This window comes from Bos grunniens, chromosome 12, assembly GCF_055505025.1.
Source record: "Bos grunniens cultivar Pamir isolate PY7600 chromosome 12, Bosgru_T2T1.0, whole genome shotgun sequence".
NCBI lineage: Eukaryota > Metazoa > Chordata > Mammalia > Artiodactyla > Bovidae > Bos > Bos grunniens.
In genome coordinates this window covers 55,225,658-55,247,236 of record NC_141176.1, presented here as the reverse complement: position 1 = coordinate 55,247,236, position 21,579 = coordinate 55,225,658, and the positions used below count along the sequence as shown (strand labels likewise).

General features: G+C 41.9%; 1 long non-coding RNA gene across 2 annotated transcripts in view; it reads right to left on the bottom strand.

The window, feature by feature from the left end:
* LOC147361792 (uncharacterized) overlaps positions 1 to 21,579 on the bottom strand; it is a 263,465-nt gene that overhangs the window by 183,104 nt on the left and 58,782 nt on the right. Inside the window, exons 4-5 of one of the 2 annotated variants that reach the window (XR_015138257.1) lie at positions 4,740 to 4,804; positions 564 to 1,198 (exon numbers count right to left, since the gene is read on the bottom strand). This is a non-coding gene — a long non-coding RNA (uncharacterized LOC147361792). Of the gene's footprint in view, positions 1 to 563; positions 1,199 to 4,739; positions 4,805 to 21,579 lie in introns of those variants that run through there. The other variant, XR_015138256.1, reaches the window with a different exon arrangement.

Genomic DNA, 21,579 nt, shown 5'->3' with positions numbered 1-21,579 from the left:
TCTGTGTATTTTTTGCAATTACATGGATATGGTCACATATATAAAAGATGAATGAATATGTGGTTTTTATGGGCCACTGGATGTGGGGGGAAAATGTGAGAAAAGAGAAAAGGGATCACAAGTAGAAAAGTATAAGAAAATAGTTCTGAACTATAAACCTCTAGCTTACATACAGCTATACATATCTGTGTGTGTGTGTGCATATATGTTTATACACTATGCAAAATAATACATGGGTATTTAAAGTTGGGTTGAGTGAAAAGGTGGTGTGTGAACAAGTCAAAATTCTGCTTCTAACAAGTTGAAACTACTCAAATGACAAATCAGGGACTTCCCTGATGGTCTAGTAGCTGAGACTCCATGCTCTCAATGCAGGGGGCCCGGGGTTCAATCCCTGGTTGGGGAACTAGATCTCACATCCCACAGCTAAGAGTGCGCATGCCACAATTAACAACTAAAAGACCCCCAATGCAGCAACAATTAATAAGACCCGGCACAGTCAAACAAATAATTTTTTTTAATTTAATTTTATTTAACTTTATAATATTTATTGGTTTCGCCATATATCAAAATGAATCTGCCACAGGTATACATGTGTTCCCCATCCTGAACCCTCCTCCCTCCTCCCTCCCCATACCATCCCTCTGGGTCGTCCCAGTGCACCAGCCCCAAGCATCCAGTATCCTGCATCGAACCTGGACTGGCAACTCGTTTCATATATGATATTATACATATTTCAATGCTATTCTCCCAAATCATCCCACCCTCTCCCTCTCCCACAGAGTCCAAAAGACTGTTCTATACATCAGTGTCTCTTTAATTACAAAATAAGTGAAACAATTTCTGACACTAGTAGCACCCCTGTCAGCTCTCCTTATTCACTACTTTGCTATGCTAAGTCACTTCAGTCGTGTCCGACTCTGTGCGACCCCATAGATGGCAGCCCACCAGGCTCCCCCGTCCCTGGGATTCTCCAGGCAAGAACACTGGAGTGGGTTGCCATTTCCTTCTCCAATGCATGAAAGTGAAAAGTGAAAGTGAAGTCGCTCAGTCGTGTCCGACTCTTAGCGACCCCATGGACTGCAGCCCACCAGGCTCCTCCGTCCATGGGACTCTCCAGGCAAGAGTACTGGAGTGGGGTGCCACTGCCCGAGACCACCAAATGCTTTCCCATCTCACGTAAAACTCACAACCTTGCCTAAGGATGAAAAACAGAAAGCAAAAATCACTGTCATTATGTGCAACTTGTATCTAATTTTGCAAATTTAGTTTAAGAAATTGATACGCTTTCAGGTCAGATTTTAAAGTCCAAAAGTTTAAATTATAAACTTGTCTTCAAAATTCCCTGCCATCTATAAGGTCATAAAATCTAAATGATGGTAAAGGCCACCCATGGAAAAGAATGCTTAGAGGCAAAGGCTGTGCTGAGAATTTCAGCATTCTACCCATGAAGCTGCAGGCACTAACATTCTGGTAAAAAAAGACCCAGCTGAGCTGGGAATGAAGACACAGCTTCTTATCTTGGCTTTGCTGAGAACTTGCAATGTGACTCTGGGTAAATCACTTCACCTTTCTGAGCTCCTGATTCTCTTGCAGGTAATTATCCCGGCCTTATCTCCTTCGTTGTTTCAAAAAGAAAATGAGATAAATGATTTGTGTAAAAGTACTTTGAATGGTAAAACGTGGCATGTTATTATTTAAACAAGGCATTATCCTCCCAAACCTACTTAGAGGGGGTTGTAAATGAAATACTGCATATTAATATGATCCTGGGCTTTGGAGAATTTGGCTCCTCGGGGCTCCATTACAGCCTCGGCTCTTTTTCAGCGCAGCATAAATTATGTCCTCCAAACAAGTCTTCAATACCCCTTGGAAGACTGAGAGGCGAGCATGAGTCTGCTTAGTGCCCCTCAAATAGGTACCACTGAAGAGAAAGCAGAGCATTGAAAAAAACACTGAACAGGTTCTGCCTGCCAAGTCTGTGCTCCAGTTGCAGTTTCTCACATGCATGGGTGTTGAGAACAAAGGAAGCATGTCTGTAAACCCAAGTCTAGGCTGGAATTTCCATACCCTGTGGGTATTTTTCCGAGTTACTATAATAGATGCATGTCCATGCGTAAGTGTGAATATACACAAACATGACATTATACAAGCAGATGGCTTTGCCACATTACACACCCAATTCATGAAAAGCTATCAGTTCCGCAAACCTTATTTGCTATTGTAATTGGGTCCTTTTGCCCGTTTGTGTTGTGCATTTTTGACCCTGGTCATTCGCCCATTCTGTAGCCTTCTAGGTATTCAGAAAGCGCTTTTACTCCCCCACAACTCTAGGCATAGATCAGAAATAATTATTTTCCTACTTACAAATCTCAGAAACACCTGAATCATTTGTTATTGTTGTTTTTAAATATGAGAGCTTTGGAATAAGGCAAGACTTGGAAAGTTTTGATCATAGAATTTTCTCACTCTGGGGACTCTAACTCAATCTAGGATATCTCACCGGCATTATATTAAAAGCACCAGATCTACTCATTACCTATGAGGTTTCAGAGGACGTGCGATCCCTCGAACAAGGTTCCCTTGTGCGTCCTGATGAACCTTGGGTCTGACTCTCCCCACAAGCCCATAAAGGTGAGAGCAAAGCACTCTGCCATGCACACACTAAAAAAAGTCTCATTCCTGATTGCCAGAGCCCTCAAGCTGTCACTGTTCACCCCCTCAGGGATCCCAGAGGCCCTCATCACCACCAAGAAAGAGTTTTTCCTCCACACAACAGGTTGGTGGGGAAGCATCAGCCTGGGGTCTGAGGGATTCGCACTGACATCCCAGATCAAACACTTATGTGACTTTGGGCAAGTTTCTTAAGGTCTCTGATCCTATGTCTTCAGCTGTCAAATGAACATAATACAGCAAGTCCCCTACATACAAAAGGTTTCCCCAATGGCTCAGGGGTAAAGACTCCACCTGCTGACACAGGAGACACAGGTTCAATCCCTGGGTCGGGAAGATCCCCTGGAGGAGAGCATGGCTACCCACTTCAGTATTCTTGCCTGAAAAATCCCATGGACAGAGGAACCTGGTGGGCTACATTCCAAAGGGTGGCAAAGAGTCAGACACGACTGAGCTAATACAAAACACCCGCACGCCTACAATATGAACCTTCAAGTTGAGAACTTTCAAAGAGGCGAACGTGTGTTCAAATATCCAATCCTGTATGCTCACTCGTGTCTGGGGCACACTGTCATGTGCTTCCATCCTCTCCAAGTGGCTGTGGCACTGTGTACTTTACTGTGCCCTCCTGCATAGAGGATAGCAATAGCGTCTCTTTATTTCAAGCCCCAGTGACGGAGCTGGTACTACTGTACTTTTCAAGGTACTGTACTATAAGATGAAAATCATTTTCTTTATTTTTTTGGTGCTTGTTTTTCAAGGTATTATTTGTGTGAAAGGTACTGTATTACAAACCTATTACAGTACAGTACTATATAGCCAATTGTTTTAGTTGGGTACCTAGGTTAACTTCATTGGGCTTACAAATATGTTCTTGGAACAAAACTCATTCTTAGGTAAGGGACTTACTGTGTGTGTGTGTGTGTGTGTGTGTGTGCGTGTGCGTGTGCGTGTGTGTGTGTGTGTTAGTTGCTCAGTCATGTCTGACTCCTTTTGACTGCATGGACTGTGGCCTGCCATGCTCCTCTGTCCATGGAATTCTCCAGGTAAGAATAGTGAGTGGGTTGCCACGCCCTTCTCAGGGGATCTTCCCAACCCAGGGATTGAACCCAGGTCTCCCACATTGCAGGCAGATTATTTGCCATTTGAGCTACCTGAAAGGATGGTGGTGAGGATGAAATGAGATGATGCTTGCGAAGGGCTTAGGATAATACCAGCAACATAAATGAGTACTCAACCCATGGCAGCCAGTAGTTACAGTAAAACATGAGCCATCACAGCCCTCCTCACTACAGCTGCAGTAGGAAAAGTACTCAGTTACGGAGGGGCCTAACCCCTTTAAAAAGAAAAAAATGTACAGTCTCTACTTAAAGGGAGACAAGCCATGCACATCAATTAGTAAGAGTGAAACTACGCAGATGGCTTTCCTGTCCATAAATCACTAGTCAAGCTACATAAAATGTGTCCAAGGAAACAAGGAAGAGGGAATCCGCACTCCTGGGGTGATTCCTGAGCAGCTCCATGCACAGGAAGAAAGAAAAAATAAAAGTACATTTGGAGCATGTTCATACCTAGTTCCAGACGTAGGTACACGACAATACAAACTACTGTAGATCGTATGTGCACCGGAAATTATCAACTCTAGGTGTGAGGCACCAGTGTCCCCAGCCCTGGCATGACAGTGTGGGCACAACAGTGTCTTTGGTTTCCCCGCTTGTCTTTTACAGAACAAATCAAGCTGATCTGTGTGGATCCTGTGGTTGCAGTGGCAGCACAGCTGGATGGGCACAGCTTGGGGTGGGAGAAGCTGTGATTTGTAGCAGCCGCCAATTTCCATAGTGTAAACACTCCCATCATGAGACCTCACTGAGAGCAAAACTGAGAAGCCCATACATACAGCCAGGACAAGCCGGCTCCACCGCACCGCTGTGTGAACGGACCCAGCACTGAGGGAGCTTTTAGCTCTCTAGATCTCTCTCCTCACTTCTGCTCTATAATTACTGGATTCTGTTTCTCTGTTCAGTCTGAATTATTTCCATTCCCGTCATTTTTCCCACTGATCTTACCTTCTTGTCCTTGGTCCTTCCTATTGTTCTTCTATGAATCTTGAGGAACCTGCATCCCTCTGACTCTGAAGATAAAGAAAAATACACAGCGATGAGTCATTTAGGGACATACAGACGTGGGTTTATAAGAATACTGTTACAAAATAAGCTTATTTTAAGCAAGAGTCACTGTAATATGCGTCCAGAGTGAACTGCTGATATTCAAGCCCAGGTCCTCACAGCTGCACATATGGTCTATTTTCAATATGCATTAATGTGGTTTATCACCTTCTCTCTCCACCCGATCCGGTCTGCGCATTGCTGCCAAAAATAGCTTCCTGAAATAATACTTGGATCACATTTCCCATTCAAAAGTTCCAGTGGTTTCTCCATCCCTCTAGGAAAAAGACCAAACTCTTAGCTCACAAGGCCTTTCAGAGCCAGAATTCCAATGGCTTTGGTTGCTCACATCTCTCTTTACACCAGCCTACTTGCCATCCTTTTCTGCACTTGAACTCCAGTGTTTGTTTATGTAGGGAATGTTTCAATTTACCTTTGCCTCCTAAATCATACTTTCTTCATTCCAACATCAAATCCTCCAATTTCTGCAACTCTCTTCTGAGTACTCTCTGCAATTTGATCTTTCCTCCTCTGACCTTATTCAAGTGTCTTGTCTTTACTTCCCAAATGGCTCTTAATTCACACTGCTTGGTATTGAAGCTATTTGTTTGCATAATCTCTAAAAATGGATCACTAACATGAACAGCATAGAACCGTGTCTTTGACTGTTCCCCAGCACTCCTCAGGAGAACTCTCTGTGATGATGTAGATGTTTTTATTCACACTATCCAATATGGTAGCTACTAGCCACAGGTGGCTACCAAGCACATGGAAAGTGGCCAGAGAGACTGAGGAACTGGACTTTATTTATTTCAATTCATTGAAAGAGTCACAGTGACTGGTAGCTCCATTTTGGACTACATGGCTAGACCCTCTACAAGATACAGCACAAGTGTCTACTACTTTGCAGTCATTCAACCACTATTTGTTGACAGAATCAGTGAAATTTCCTAATGTCATAACATAACCCTAGTTTCTCTCTCTCTTTTTTTTTCTACAGCCTGTGGCCTTGTCCCTATCACCCAAAACCTTCCTGGTGACCTTGTTGGCAACAGTCGTTGGATGGGATTTAAATGTTCACTAGAACACAGTCTGCTTCTAGCCTGTGGAAGCATTCAGAGAGGAGGGCTGAGTTGGCCAAGAATGAAGCATTTGAAAGCCAGCTGTTTTTCTCCCCAGGGCCACCTCCACTCTCAAGGGCCAGCGTGCCAAAGTCTGTGTGTCTTAAAGTCTCCACTGAGACCTGAAGAAATTGTCCCATCACTTTGGGTCAGTTTTGACGTGCTGTTTAAACTCAGTAAAAGTCTACATTTCAATTTCTCATAGCTGAAACATAGTTAACTCTGGGTAAAACATACATACATACATATATATATATATACACACATATATACACACACACATGCAATTGCTTAATTTGCAGCAAATATTCTGGTGCATTTTTATGCATTCGTTTGCACAGATGGGACAATAATTCATTCATAATTTACAGATTTTTAAAATAATGCAAATACTCTGTTTCAGCAATGTTGAAGAAAAACTTGAAAATTCTTCCTTTTAAACAAGTTAGAAAATGCTAAACTTCATTGAGGAATAACTCCACAGAGAATTTGAAAGCCCAAAGGACCTTAAACATCAGTGAGCCCGACACACCCCCTCTACACTCAACACATATAATCATGGTCGCTTAGAATTGTCTGTATAAAGTTTTAGTAAATCTTTGCCCACAGCAGAGAAACCAGAAATGTATTCTATTTCTGCAGTACTCTCCATTAATTAACAGAATCCTAGTTTATAAGACGATTAAAATGTCTTTTATTTAAAACAAGCAAATTAAATTAGATCACTTCACTTTACAAACATTAAAAGTAAAATGTTATTTTCATTCCCCACTCTGCAGTAGTCATTTAGAATAAGGTAATGTAATAACATTCATCTCATACCAAAAAAAATTAATGTAAGAAAAGGAAACATTTACTTACTTGCCTTATGTTTTTATTAGACACTGAATTTGCAGATGTCACTTTCCATGAATAACTAACCCCAGAATTTGACCCAACTCCTTAGTATTAATAGCTTCTGATTCTCAGAAGACATTTAGAATTGCACTGCATGGTGACCTAGCATATTCCCATACATACACACACACAAACGCAATGTCAAATGTAGTTAACTGTTTTATAGTACAGCCTAATTCATGGAAGATATTTCTTACCGAATTTGTATCATCTTATTAATATTCTTTGTAGAAAAGTTAGAAAACACTCTTCAGTGACTAGTCATTATGTACTTTGCTTCCCATCCCCAAACAATCTTTGACCTCTAATTATGCTGAATTGTGGGACCTGTCATGCTACACAAAGGTTATATTGTGCTACTGCAAATTCCCAATTTAACAAAAGGAATACAGATTTGCCTCCAAGAAAGTGATAGTAAAATATACCCACTGTCAATTGATTTCCCTAGTTCTATTTGCAAGAATTATACTCTAAAAAGAGACACTTCTGATAGCCAGATTAATTATACAGCTTTCTTAAATAAATGCAATGTTATTATGTTTGTGCTCACATAGTAACCAAACAAAGTCAAAAGATGTTATCAGAATATTTTCTCAGATAGAGGCTACGTGACCCTCCATGATGTGGACAAGAATATGTACATAATTAATAAGTTTATATAGAGTGCCCCAATAAAGCGGAGAAGGCAATGGCACCCACTCCAGTACTCTTGCCTGGAAAATCCCATGGACGGAGGAGCCTGGTAGGCTGCAGTCCATGGGGTCTGGAAGAGTCGGACACGACTGAGCAACTTCACTTTCACTTTTCACTTTCATGCATTGGAGAAGGAAATGGCAACCCACTCCAGTGTTCTTGCCTGGAGAATCCCAGAGACGGGGGAGCCTGGTGGGCTGCCGTCTATGGGGTCGCACAGAGTCGGACAGGACTGAAGCAACTTAGCAGCAGCCCCAATTAAGTGCTTATTAAGTTACCCGCTCTGAGATTCCCCTATGCTCATCCACCTACCTTGGTTTTTCTCACTAATGTGCTTACAGCTTCTTTCTACACAAAGTACAATGGTCCTCTTTGGCTTAACTTGTGATATTTATCTGACATTACAAACACATGGCAACTGTTTTCTTATGATATTACAATGAACTTGGATTTTTTTTGCGTTGTTCTATTTTGGTTTAAATTTTCAGTTTAGCTTCCAGGAAAATCAATTTAGTCTGAGACTCAGGTACTTCCTCTTTGAGAAATACCTCTATCTATGCAACCTGTTGGGCTTCCCAGGAGGTTCTAGTGGTAAAGAAAGTGAAAGCCACTCAGTTGTGTTCGACTCTTTGTGACCCCATGGACTATAGAGTCCATGGAATTCTCCAGGCCAGAATAACCAGAGTAGGTAGCCTTTCCCTTCTCCAGGAGATCTTCCCAACCCAGGGATTGAACCCAAGTCTCCCGCATTACAGGCGGATTCTTGACCAACTGAGCTATCAGGGAAGCCCAGTGGTGAAGAACTGCCTGCCAGTGTAAGAGACGTAAGAGACACAGGTCCACTGTTGTATCAGGAAGATCCCATGGAGAAGGGCACGGCAACCCACTCCAGTTTTCTTGCCTGGAGAATCCCATGGACAGAGGATCTTGGCAGTCTACCATCCATAGGATCACAAAGAGTCGGACACAACTGAACAACTAACACTTTCACTTCATGCAACCTGTTGGACAGATGGGCTGAGGACCATTTGGGGTTCAGCTATGGAGCAGAACCTGTTCTACGCTCCTGAAACACCCGCACTTGTGAAGAGCATGTTTACAGCGCAAAAACTTTCTTTACTTGAAGCTCTGTCCAGCATGAGCTCTGTCCACATTTCAACAAATTAGTTTACATTTATATTCAGGACAACAGACATGAGAGTTGGCTAACATGTTCCCACAGTATTAAGATAATCTAATGGCAGAATGTGGGTCTCTCTTACAATTATGATTGAGCCTATGACTCAAAGCCAGGTCCAGGGCATAATTCACGAACCAAATGCATAGCCCAATAAAAATCATTTCTCATGTTTAAAAACGAAGGAACCCCTAAAAACACCACAGATTGCTTGAATATAGTGGAAAGAAAACTCTCCTAAATAAAACCAAATTCTTTCTTTACCAGGAGGGGGAAAAAAAAAAACATTCTAATACTGCATAAAAATTGAAAGAAGATATATTGAAGTCAGTAGGATTTAGCATTTAGAATAGAAAAAGGAAAATATATGAGATGTCAAAATAATATTAAGTCAAACCAAAAGCACTATGCAAAACAGTAAATACAACTTGATGTCATTTTTAAAAGAAATAGGTAGATTGAACTATTAATGGTGATTATCTTCACAGTAAATTATCTTTTGTAATCTACCTGTGCTTTCCAAATTTTTCTACAATAAATAGGCATTAATTTTTAGTTTAAAATGGCTTAAATTTTAAAAAGAAGAGCTATTGATTGGAGTTAATAGCAGTACCCTTTGCAGTAATTTGTTGTTGTTGTTATCTAGTCACTTAGTCATGTCCGACTCTTTTTCAGCCTCAAGGATTATAGCCTACCAGATTCCTCTATCTATGGGATTTCCCAGGCAAGAATATGGAATGGGTTGCCATTTCCTTCTCCAGGAGATCTTCCCAACCCAGGGATAAAATCTGCATCTCCTGCAATGGCAGGTGGATTCCTTACCACTGAATGAGATAATAGCAGTACACTCTAGTAATAACAACAGCAATAACTATAATGATGATAGGAAATATCTAGATACCCTCTGCTTATTCCAACTATGCTTATTTTGTCATAAAAATATTACTGTAGAGCCCATGTTCATATTGGAGAAGGAAATGGCAACCCACTTCACTATTCTTGCCCGGAGAATCCCAGGGACAGAGGAGCCTGGTGGGCTGCCATCTATGGGGTCGCACAGAGTCAGACACAACTAAAGCAACTTAGCAGCAGCAGCAGCATGTCCATATTGGTTGGATATTTCATTTTCACACAATGTACATTGTCAAACTTGATGAAAATTATTTCAAGTGAAGTTTTCAACCTGCAATGATGTACTTCTCATGAGTTGGTGTTTGTGCTGAGTAACATGCCTGCACCAGAGCCCTGACACTGATAATGAAGCAAGTTTCTTTTCTCTGCTGCTTATTTGCTAAAAGTGTACTTAGAAACCCCTTGACCCATTCATAGACTGAGTAGTTACTGTGTTTCAGGCAAATACCTGAGATACACATGTGAAAGATACAGACACATCAACGTCAAAAGATTCTGCCTCTTGTAGTCCTGTGTGGTTAACATACATATGGAGAGATGCTGGAAGAGGAGAAAGAAGAAATGGAAACAACTAATTACAACATGGTATAATATGTGCTAATACAGCAAAATACAAATTACTAGAGGAATGTTGGGGGAATCCTTTCATCTGGGAACTAAAGCATTCTTTCTTCTGAGTCTAATCTGAGTCTATTAAAAGTATCTTATGAATACTGGTGTCCACGAGGGTCATACTACTTTAGCTCCCAGGGATTCGTCAAATGAATGCACACAATTAGGTATAAAATTCAATTGAGATTTACTGAAATTCTCAAGTGATATCATAATGCGTGTCAGTGGGATCTATATGTCTACATTAGCACAGTTATATTGGAAGGTACAAAGGGAATAACCAAGATATTAAGTCAGTGTATTTTCCTCCTAGGTAATCCTTACTTCCTAGTTTTTCCATGATTCCTTAAAGGGAAAAAAACCACACCTAGGTATGCATATTTTATTTATGGATTTACTTATTGGCCATGCTGTGTGGCATGCAGGATCTTAGTTCCCTGACCAGAGATGGAACCCGAGGCCCCTGCAATGGAAGTGCAGAGTCTTAACCACTGGACTGTCGGGGAAGTCCCCACTGCATAGAGTTTCTTCCCTTGTAAAGAAAGGATATGTTAGTACCCAGGAAGGCTAAGACATGAGGCTTATTGAAATAGATGTAGCCTAAGATGTATTTCAATTGGAAAGAAAGTGCAATGCAGAGTCACTTGATGAGCATGGCAGAGTGTGAAAACAAGAGAAGCCTTAGGCAATGATGGCAGAACCCGATTCCTTAGTCCTGCCTCGCACCCTCCAATATCTTGGAAGATCTGAGAATACGAGTCAATGATCTACTTTCTCTGGTATAATTGGAAGGATGACGAATTTGACTGAATTTGATGGATTTGTCTCTGTGTCTGGTCCAACATGCCACTCACACGACAATGCTGCTATTGGAGAGACGTCCCTTGAGAGCCTGAAGTGGCACTTTTCAACATGGGACATGCCTGGATCCTGTAAGCAGCAAATAGAGCACACAGAAGTGTCAAGAAGGCTGGAGGAAGTCTGGGTTGGAAGTGAGGGCAGCAGAGCATGGAGCCTTGAGACTGCAAGCAAGTGGCCAGGCCCACCCCCGTCAGGTGTGGATATCAACATGACCTCCCCAGAGGCTGCGTGGAGCCAGAACTTGTCAGCAGACCCCAGGGGGGCCGCACAGATGAACTTCCTCACCACAGAGCCCCAGATCTGCACACAGAACAAGGACCTGCATTCATAGACGCTCCACTTGCTGCTACCACAGGATTACAGGATCTCCCCCCGGCCCCCGACCCTGAGACATACGACACCATCTTGGGGAAGGGCAGGGAGACGGTTGAGAAATCCGAAAGACTGAACATTTACCCTAAAGAGACTGAGTCATCCAAGAGAAATTATCTAAACAGGAAGAGACAGAAATGCAGTTAATTAGCAAGATTAAAGCACCCCAACCCCTACCCCTATGCCACTAATAAGCAGAGTTAACAAGCTCAGGAGAAAAATTAAATCATTATCGAAAGATTCCCCCAAGCTTCTGAAAAGCCCAGGAGAGGGAATTATACCAAGTAGTAGTCACAGGGCAAATGTCATTTATCCTATTACACTAACACCCAGGGCTCAAAAGCTGGTCTCTTTGATGCACGGTGACCCTCACTCAGTTGACAACTTGGATTGATCATGGTAGAAGAGAAGAGATCCTCAGTCAGTAATCTGTGATGTCAATAGAGATCATTTTTTCATCAGCTGCTTGCTGCTACTTGCCTAATCCTGCAAAGTGGGCAGTCAGTGATGAGAGTTAGCCACAAATACCTTACTTCTGTTTCTCCCACATTATTACCCCTAGACTTATATGCCCCAAATATTATGAGATAGATAATAAGGGAAAATAAAATGCATTCATGAATTTGGTAAATGTTTTGGTAGAGCTTAAAAAAATCTAAGTTAGGAGATAGTAGATCTAGTTGGAGAAAGCAATGGCAACCCACTCCAGTACTCTTGCCTGGAAAATCCCATGGGCAGAGGAGCCTGGCAGGCTGCAGTCTATGGGGTCACTAGGAGTCGGACCCGACTGAGCGACTTCACTTTCACTTTTCACTTTCATGCACTGGAGAAGGAAATGGCAACCCACTCCAGTGTTCTTGCCTGGAGAATCCCAGGGATGGGGGAGCCTGGTGGGCTGCCGTCTTATGGGGTCACACAGAGTCGGACACGACTGAAGCGACTTAGCAGCAGTAGCAGCAGACCTAGTGGCTAATAGGTCATCAACAACTTTCCAAGTTTCCACTTAAGGTCTACCATTCTGGAGAAAGAATGTTGTCACATAAGTTTGGAATGCTGGGTTAAGTAGAAATAAGCAGACTTCTTATCTGAAGAGCTACCTCTAATAAATCGAATGTGCAAAGTGAAAAGGGTTAAGTGTGTAGTTTCTTAAACTTATTTCAGTAGCCTCTTGCAGCTGGCCAGTACCAGCTAATGAGAGATTGTAGGCTACTCTTCGAAACTCAGATAGAACTGGGAGTTTGAGTGCAGCCATGCTGGGAACATTTACAACATAGAAATTGACAGCACTAAAGAAAGGCAACTCCAAAGAATGCTCAAACTACCACACAATTGCACACATCTCACACGCTAGTAAAGTAACGCTCAAAATTCTCGCTCCAAGCCAGGCTTCAGCAATACATGAACAGTGAACTTGAGATGTTCAAGCTGGTTTTAGAAAAGGCAGAGGAACCAGAGATCAAATTGCCAACATCCACTGGATCATGGATAAAGCAAGAGAGTTCCAGAAAACCATCTATTTCTGCTTTATTGACTATGCCAAAGCCTTTGACTGTGTGTGGATCACAACAAACTGTGGAAAATTCTGAAGGAGATGGGAATACCATACCACCTGACCTGCCTCTTGAGAAACCTGTATGCAGGTCAGGAAGCAACAGTTAGAACTGGACATGGAACAACAGACTGGTTCCAAATAGGAAGAGGAGTACGTCAAGGCTGTATATCATCACCCTGCTTATTTAACTTATATGCAGAGTACATCATGAGAAACACTGGGCTGTAAGAAGCACAAACTGGAATCAAGATTGCTGGGAGAAATATCAGTAACCTCAGATATGCAGATGACACCATTCTTATGGCAGAAAGTGAAAAGGAACTCAAAAGCCTCTTGATGAAAGTGAAAGAGGAGAGTGAAAAAGTTGGCTTAAAGCTCAACATTCAGAAAACAAAGATCATGGCTTCTGGTCCCATCACTTAATGGCAAATAGATGGGGAAACAGTGGAAACAGTGTCAGACTTTATTTCTTGGGGCTCCAAAATCACTGCAGATGGTGATTGCAGCCATGAAATTAAAAGATGCTTACTCCTTGGAAGGAAAGTTATGACCAACCTAGGTAGCATATTAAAAACCAGAGACATTACTTTGCCAACAAAGGTCCATCTAGTCAAGGCTATGGTTTTTCCAGTGGTCACGTATGGATGTGAAAGTTGGGCTGTGAAGACAGCTGAGCACCAAAGAATTGATGCTTTTGAACTGTGGTGTTGGAGAAGACTCTTGAGAGTCCCTTGGACTGCAAGGAAATCCAACCAGTCCATCCTAAAGGAGATAAGTCCTGGGTGTTCATTGGAAGGACTGATACTGAAGCTGAAACTCCAGTACTTTGGCCACCTCATGGGAAGAGTTGACTCATTGGAAAAGATCCTGATGCTGGGAAAGATTGTGGGCAGGAGGAGAAGGGGACAACAGAGGATGAGATGGCTGGATGGCATCACCGACTCAATGCACATGAGTTTGAGTGAACTCCAGGAGTTGGTGATGGACAGGGAGGCCTGGCGTGCTGCAATTCATGGGGTCACAAAGAGTCAGACACGACTCAGTGACTGAACTGAACCGAAGAGGTTAATTGTTTATTTTTCTTGGAGATCTGGTTCTTAAACTTTTAGGAGCATACCATTGTCTTAGAAATGCTTACTTAATAAAACATGTGATGGCACTCGTGGATTAATACACTATTGCTGCTGTAACAAATAACTACAAAGTGAGTGGCTTAAAACAGCACAAATAGGGGCTTCCCTGGCAGTCCAGTGGTTAAGACTCTATGCTTCCAATGCAGGGGGGCTTGAGTTCAACCCCTGGTCAGGGCATTAAGGTCCCACATTCCTTTTGGCCAAAATAAATAAATAAATAAAATTTTACAAAAAATAACCTAAAAATATGTCCTGACAGTTCTGTAGGTTAGGCGTCTGATACAGGTCTCGCTGGGCTAAAATCAGGGTGTCAGGATTCCTTTGTGGAGGCTTTAGGAGAAAGCATATTCCATAACTTGTTTCCAGCTTCCAGAGACATCTGAATTCCCCAGTGCATGTCTCTTTTCTCCATTGTCATAGCCATCAGCAGCAGATCAAGTCCTTCTCATGTTATATCACTCTGACCTTCTCTTCTGCCTTCCACTTCCACTTCCACTTTGAAGGACCTCTGTGATTTCACTGGGTCCACTCAGGTAGTCCATGATAATTTCCCTATTTTCAGATCAGCCGATTAGCAACCCTAATTCCATCTGCAATACTAAATACTCTTTCAATGAAAAGTGACATATTCACAGGATCCAGGGATCAGGATATGGAAATCTTTGAAGGGCCATTATGCTGCCTAATATGGAGGAAAAGCTATGACAAACCTACCAAGCATATTAAAAGGCAGAGACGTCACTTTGCCAACACAGGTCCGTATAGTCAAAGCTATGATTTTTCCCAGTCATTTACAGTGTGAGAGTTGGACCAGAAAGAAGGCTGAGCACTGAAGAATTGATGATTTTGAAGTGTGGTCCTGGAAAAGACTCTTTAGAGTCCCTTGGACAGCAAGGAGATCAAACCAGTCAATCCTAAAGGAAATCGGTTCTGAATATTTATTGGAAGGACTGATGCTGAGGCTGAAGCTGAAACTCCAATACTTGGGCCACCTGATGAGAAGAGTTGACTATTGGAAAACACCCTGATGCTGGGAAAGATTGAGGGCAGGAGGAGAAGGGGGCAACAAAGGATGAGATGTGTGGGTGGCAAAACCAACTCAATGGACATGAATTTGAGCAAACTCTGGAGATAGTGAAGCACACAGAAGCCTGATGTGCTGCAGTCCATAGGGTTGCAAACAGTTGGATGTAACTTAGTGACCGAAGGTCAACAAAAAAACACGGGTAGTGTTTTAAGGAACACATTTTAGGGAGTCACAAAAGTCCTTAAATGGAAAGTGTTTTGGGTTACTCACTTTCTAATTTATCTTGCATAAATTATTTATCCTTTTAGAACCTCCATGAATTGCTCCATGAAATGGGGATAATGTGTTCTTTACTTTGAAAAATTGTTTGGCTTGATCAATTAAAATAATAGCAGTGATAATGTTTTAAAAAGTCATGATGCTCTACTTGTATATCATTATTATTCATAATAACATAATACAGGGTTTTCCTTAAGGTCAAAATCATTTTTCCCTACATGCATATAATCTCGAAAACATGCATAGGACTGACTCTGGCCCTTTGCCAAGAGGAAAGTGCAGATAAATAAGGACTCCAGGTCACTTTAGATTTTCACTTGTGCCTGCATCTAGATTAGACTTCCCAGAGTTCTTTGAGTTAGTGAAAAACCTGGATAAATGCAAGATCTTCTGGACTCTTTGGGACTAGATCTGGGCAAATTCCCCTTTATAAGCTATTCTTTCCTCTCTCTCCTACTTTACCTTTGTCTGTAACACTCTTAAGCAATAACCCAGATAAGTGGGTTGAGGTGGGATAAAGAATGAAAATCACTTTTAATAACCTGCTGCCTTTTAGACATAATCTGAACCCCAGATCCTTTCCAGAGGGAGTCACAGAACAAAACATCTCAGTCCTAACTGTTGATTACTAAATTGTTTGGTGTTTCTCTGTATTGCAAATAAATGATTTTATTATTACTTAATAAAATGAAAATTTTTTTTTGCTGTTTATATATTTGACACCTTGTCTTCTTTTGCCTGTGTGTGTCTAGGTTGCATTACTTAGAATCACTTTTTGCTTGTTAATTCACCAAACATGGATCCTTTATCTCCCCACTGATTCTCAGCATTCTAGGGGTCTTATTACACATATTGTTTCCTGCACCATCCACCAGCCTTGACAAAGAATAGATGCACAGCTGGAAAAGAGATTATTAAGGAATGTGTTTTTAAATGAACCATAGATTCTACATGGAAAATAAATCTTCATAAACCATGTGTTCATTTGAGTCTGTAGAATTTTGAACCCTTTTACTCTGCCTTACAAAGACAAACAAGATCTCTCTGAATGTTTCTGGCAAAGGCAAGTAGCTGTAAGCTGTTAGCTATCAGCCTCTGATAAACCTGACACTACCCCGGGTTGGTTATATAATCCACCACTCCCCGGTCCTGGAGACAGTTCCACCTTTAGAATCTGAGTCACGTTATGCTGCCATCAACAAAACCAGCCAGGCAAGATGGTGACCTGGGCAGAGCTAAGATTACAAGAACAGGATCATTTTCTGTTTTGTTTTAACTCCATTGTAAGGATCACAAGTATCAGAGTTAGAGTCTTTGGTGTTGGGGCTTTTCTGATAACCCCATCATGGCCCAAACTAACTTGTCCTTTCTGGGCTTTATTCCAAGGAACCACCAAAGGATTAGTAGCAGCAGCAACATCTTGGCAAAAAGAGTCTTGAACCAGCCTTGGCCAACCAGTGGGACTTCTGTGGGCTAGTCCTGCCTGTGAACCAGTGTGATGGGTGCATTTTCATTTCCTTTGCCTTCGTGACCATGACTAAAACCCTTGGATGTGAAATGTATGGAAGGCATTTGCAGAAGAAGCAGCAGCAGGTCTTGAAACCTAGAATTGTTTCCATAGGAAATGAGAAAAGAAAATGCTAAAACCAAAAATGAATTAGGTGGGGAGAGGAAAAAATAATTCTACACCCTGGATGGGGCTTTTTTTTTTTTTTTTTACAAATTCTCATGAATATTTTGAAAGCAGATATGACTTTCAGTTTCTTCCTTCCAGCAGGGAAAAAATAATATCCATTTGTACTTTCTATTTTTCTGCTTTTTCTGAAAAGTTTGGCTTAGGCCCTGGGCTCATTCAACAAGGATTGATATGCCTCCAAAATAATAAAGCATAACCAGCATAATATGACTGCTCAATAAAAACAGCTGTGTAGACTTTCAAAGAGACAGTATTGTTTTATGCAAAGGCTTCAGATTTTAAAACAGGTCTAAGAATATCCCCAGGGCACTTCTGGGGAACTCAGGAAATAGAGGCCTAAAAAGGTGTGAGCTGGTCAGGAGATGTCAAGGGCTGGGCCTGCTCAAGGTAACCCAGTTCCATTAAAATGTATCTAGTACATCCTGGATCCTGCAGAATATACCAAGGCTAGCGAAAAAACGAGCCTTGCTCTGATGAAATCTATGGCTTGGTAGCTGGAAGAAGCTGTGGGGTGGTGGAAGGGAATATATTACCCAGGAAATATTTCCAAGCAGTTAGAATTAGACTCAAAGGTTCAATTTGGTCAAGAAGCACACATCTCTGAAAATGGACTTTCAAAATACCTCAGCCTTTCTGAGAGACCTCTGGATCTTCTTCCTACTGTGATTTCTTTACCTCATCACCATGGAACTCGATTCCTCCCCTTGAGATTCACCTTCCTCACTGAGCATTCCTTGTTAACAGCACCTGGCTCCAATCTTTCATGCCTTCTGGCTCAGCTGCCTAGTAAGAATGGCTATACCTAGTTCTGTGTTTACACACCAAGGGGAGTTTTACACATTTTTTCAGCAGCTGTACATGTTTGAGAAGGTACATCTGCTTGTCTACCTTTCACATAAGATGGTAAATTTATTTAAGAACGAAGACTGTATCCCTTTCCTAGGAATGTCCCACATCTTCCCGTAAAAGTGTTGGATGCTTTGCGACCTCATGGACTATAGCCTTCCAGGCTCCTCTGTCCTTTAGATTCTCCAGGCCAGAATACTGGAGTGGGTTGCCATGCCCTCCTCCAAGGGATCTTCCCCACTCAAGGATCAAACCGGAGTCTCGTGCATCTCCTGCACTGCAGGCAGATTCTTTACCACTGAGCTATCAGGGAAGCCCCATTGGCTACTTAGATATTTATAAATCTATTTTTCTAATGTTAATCAATACTTATCACAGAAACCAAAGTTTGAGTTCTTTTCTATCCTCCAGATCCTAATTCACTCAAATCAACACAATGTTGTGAGTTAAAAGAACTTAATGAACATGAAATAGAGTCCACAGGGAAACAAGGAGTAACCAATCTGAGCCTTATCCACAATACTTGAGCAAAGCTTTGTCAGAGGAAAGCCATTCCTCCTCAGGCTGTTTTAAAGCATGGCTGGACAGCAAAAGGACTCAGCCGTACATATTCACCTGAAACTACCACAACATTGTTAATCGGCTATACCCCAATATGAAATGTTTTTGGTGTTAAAAATATTTTTTTAAAAATTTTAAAAAATAAATAAAGTATGACTGGAATTCTTTGATATCCCCCTCCCATGCCCTGTCAACACCACCAAGGTATGAGGTCTGTTCTTCGCCACTTGAATTCGGGTGACTTTCTGACAGGATTGACCAACAGAATAAGCAGAAGTGACTTCCAGGGCTTTGTCACAGAAGGTCATGTGCCTTCCATCTTTTCTTTTTGCTGGAAAATACATTCATAAGCCCAGAGCCACCACAGCAGAAGTTTCCTGGTGGCCACCGTGCTGCAAGTAAGCTCAAGTCACATGAAAAGCCCATGTGCTAGGATCTGGTTGGTAGAAAACTCTGAGCCAAGCCTTCAAGTCATCTCAGTCCAGGTGCCAGACCTATAAGCAGAGAAGTCTCCAGATGAATGTAGCCTCCAGCAGTCTGACTCATGCCCAGGTATTCAAATCTCCCTCCCTGGCTGAGACCTCAGACACCCTGAAGCAAAAACAAGCTGTCTCTGCTGAGCCCCTTCTGAATCCCTGACCCACAAAGTACATGAGCAACATAAAATATTATTTGATGCCTCTCTCTTTTCTGCTTACAGGGAAGATTAAAAGGGCAAGTCCGTTAAGACTGTGTCATTTCATGCATACATGCTAAGTAACTTAAGTCGTGTCCAACTCTGTGCGACACTATAAACTGCAGCCCGCCAGGCTCCTCTGTCCATGGGATTCTCCAGACAAGAATACTAGAGTGGGTTGCCATGTCCTTCTCCAGAGGATCTTCCTGACCCAGGCATGAAACCTGCATCTCTTGCATATACTGCATTGTTGTGTGGGTGTGGGGGTGGGGGTTGAGGAGTTGGTGGGGGGCGATTCTTTACCACTAGCGCCACCTAGGAACCCCAAAGTGAAATGAAAGTATTAGTCGCTGAGTCACGTCCAACTCTTTGTGACCCCATGGACTGTAGCCCACCAGGCTTCTCTGTCCATGGGATTCTCCAGGCAAGAATACTAATGTGAGTAGCCATTCCCATCTCCAAGGGATCTTCCCGACCCAGGGATTGAACCCGGGTCTCCTGCATTGCAGGCAGATTCTTTTATTAACTATCAAATCCCTCATTTTCATAATTCAGTGGCAAATATTAGGCTATATGTATCATCAGAAGGATGAACATCTAGTTTATGGTTTCTGATACCAGAAACCATAGTCTATATATCTTGTTAAATCACTAAAAAAAGTTTATGTCCAGTGCACAAGTTTATACTGCTTTGCTTCTTTGTTATTACACCAGAGGAACACAGGGAGGTCCTTCCTTTGAGAAAGCTAGGAAAGACTCGGAGAAGGCAATGGCACCCCACTCCAGTATTCTTGCCTGGCAAATCCCATGGACTGAGGAGCCTGGTGGGCTGCAGTCCATGGGGTCGCTAGGAGTCAGACACGACTGAGCGACTTCACTTTCACTTTTCACTTTCATGCATTGGAGAAGGAAATGGCAACCCACTCCAGTGTTCTTGCCTGGAGAATCCCAGGGACAGGGGAGCCTGATGGGCTGCCGTCTATGGAGTCGCACAGAGTTGGACACGACTGAAGCGACTTAGCAGCAGCAGCGCAGCAGGAAAGATTAGCATTCTTGCTTGAAGTTGGTATGACCTGAAGTGGAAATAGTACCAACTCAGCTTCATGAACCACACTCAAGAGATCAGATGTCATAGTCCCTACTCTTGAGCAGATAAGTAAGAGAAGTAAACAGCAAAATGTGCATCACTGAAATCACAAAACTTTAAATAGCACTGCTACTATATTGGGCTTCCCAGGTGGTACTAGTGATAAAGAACCTGCTTGCCAATGCAGGAAACCTAAGAGACAAAAGAGACGTGTGTTTGATCCCTGGGTCAGAAAGATCCCCTATTTTAGCACGCCAGCTGGGAAAAATGGTATTTTTTATCTGAAGATACCTGGACTAGAGACTTTCAGAATATTCACACTTTTCGAATACTGGAGGAAACAGTATTTAGAGTGAGAAAAGAGGTAAGGGTAGACTTCCCAATGACTCAGCAGGTAAAGAAACCACTTACAATGCAGAAGACACAGGAAACAAGGGTTCGATCCCTGGTTTGGGAAGATCTGGAGGAGGAAATGGCAACCCACTCCAGTATTCTTGCCTGGGAACTCCCATGAATAAGAACAAGAAGGTCTTGGAGGGCTACAGTCCATGGGGTCTCAAAAAATAGGACACAATGGAGCAAACATACAGGAGAAAGGTTAAAAATAGGAAAAAATTATGGCAACATTAATAAAAGACAAACTACTAAATAAGAGTACTGATTTAACTACTCTGAAAAATAAAATTATATTTATTACCAGGTGTGCACCATTTCATTGACTAATTATTAATTTAGTTTCTATTTATGTTATATAAATATATCAAACTTAAAACAGGCTACAGGCCAAAATGCAATATATTTCAATGTGATTAAAGGACATTTTTATTATGAGGATTAATAATATTTTCACTAAATGGCAGTGACTTTATTATTTTTATAAATTTCATTGACCATATTCCAGACACCTGAATTTCAGACACTTGGGATTTCAGTCTTTGGAATGATCAAACTAATTAGTCAGATGACTTGAAGAGCACAACCAAGAACACCCTAACATTAATATATTTGGAATTATTGAGGAAATGGTCATGATCTGGTAAATCTTTATCAGCTATAACTGACCCAAATCTGGTTGCTGACATGGAACCCAATTCTCCTCAGACCCAATTCTGTATCCCAATTCAATTTCCTTCATTGGTTAAAGTAATTTTAAATCTGATGCATCTATTTAACAATGAGAAATGGTTCACACGTCACTAATTTTTTCATCCAGGAAGAGAGCATACAGGAGAGATAGAT